Raw genomic sequence first — 1569 nt, 5'->3', positions numbered from 1 at the left:
ATACTTCACTGCAAGGATATATGTATACACATTGAAAATAATTTTTAATGCTTTATAACTATTATAAATGGAGCAAAATATAACTCATATAAATGTTAATCAATGCTTATTAAAATTATTAACAAAATTATATTGATAACGTAAATCTTAATGAAGCAATGGTACATTATCTCCAATTATTTCTTTTATCTGTATATGTATATTACTCATCACTGCAATGAAACCAGATCTACCATAAATTCTATTACTAATTTTTACTCTTAAAAATTTTTATATTTTTTCCCTGGTTGGTATAACTCAGTGAATTGAGTGCCAGCCTGCGAACCAAAGGGTTGGGGGTTTGATTCCCAGTCAGGGCACAGGCCTGGGACACCATCCAGGTCCCCAGTTGGGGCCACATGAGAGGAAACCACACATTGATGTTTCTCTCCCTCCCTCCCCCTCTCTAAAAATAAATAAATAAACCTTTTTTAATTAATTTTTTTATTGAGGTATAATTAACATAGTATTAGTTTCAAGTATATGATATAATGATCACTGATCATATTCATGGTAACAAAAACATTTTTCTTTTTTCTCTTTTTTAAAGTATATTTTATTTATTATGCTATTAGAGTTGTCCCATTGTTTTTCTCACCTTTATTCCCCCCCACCTGCATCCCTCCTCCCACCAACATTCCTTCCTTCCCAACTTAGTTCATGTCCATGGGTCATACATATAAGTTCCCTGTTCTAGTTGTTTGCTTAGTTTGTTTTTGTTTTCAGGTCCAGTTGTTGACAGTTGTAAATTTGTTATTTTACTGTTCATACTTTTGATCTTTTTCTTTCTTAGATAAGCACCTTTAACATTTCATTAATAAGGGCTTGGTGATGATTAATTCCTTGAACTTGACCTTATCTGGAAAGCACTTTATCTGCCCTTCCATTCCAAATGATAGCTTTGCTGGATAGAGTAATCTTGGATGTAGGTCCTTGCCTTTCATGACTTTGAATACTTCTTTCCAGCCCCGTCTTGCCTACAAGGTTTCTTTTGAGAAATCAGCTGATAGTCTTATGGGAACTCTTTTGTACATATAACTCTCTCTTGCTGCTTTCAAGATTCTCTCCTCTTTAATCTTAGGCAATTTAATTATGCTGTGTCTTGGTGTGTTCCTCTTCTTGGGTCCAAATTTTGGGACTCTCTGAGCTTCCTGGAGGTCCATTTCCTTTGCCGGATTAGGGAAGTTTTGCCAATTTCTTGCTCTTCTTCTTCTCTTTCTGACACTCCTATGATTTGGATGTTGGGATGCTTAAAGTTGTTTCAGAGGTTCCTTAGACTCTGCTTGTTGTTTTGAATTCTTGTTTCTTCATTTTGTTCTGGCTGAATGTTTATTTCTTTCTTCTGGTCCAAATGCTGATTTGAGTCCTGGTTTCCTTCTCTTCACTGTTGGTTCCCTGTATATTTTTCTTTATTTTACTTTGCATAGCCTTTACTTCTTCCTCTATTTTGCACCATCATCAATCATTTCTATGAACGTCGTGATTACCAGTGTTTTGAACTCTGCATCTGATAGGTTTGCTATCTCTTCA

The sequence above is a fragment of the Artibeus jamaicensis genome, unplaced genomic scaffold, assembly GCF_021234435.1.
Source record: "Artibeus jamaicensis isolate MK-2021 breed Jamaican fruit bat unplaced genomic scaffold, CSHL_Jam_final contig_558, whole genome shotgun sequence".
Lineage (NCBI taxonomy): Eukaryota > Metazoa > Chordata > Mammalia > Chiroptera > Phyllostomidae > Artibeus > Artibeus jamaicensis.
The sequence above is the reverse complement of the archived record's forward strand: the minus strand, read 5'-3'. Positions refer to the sequence as shown.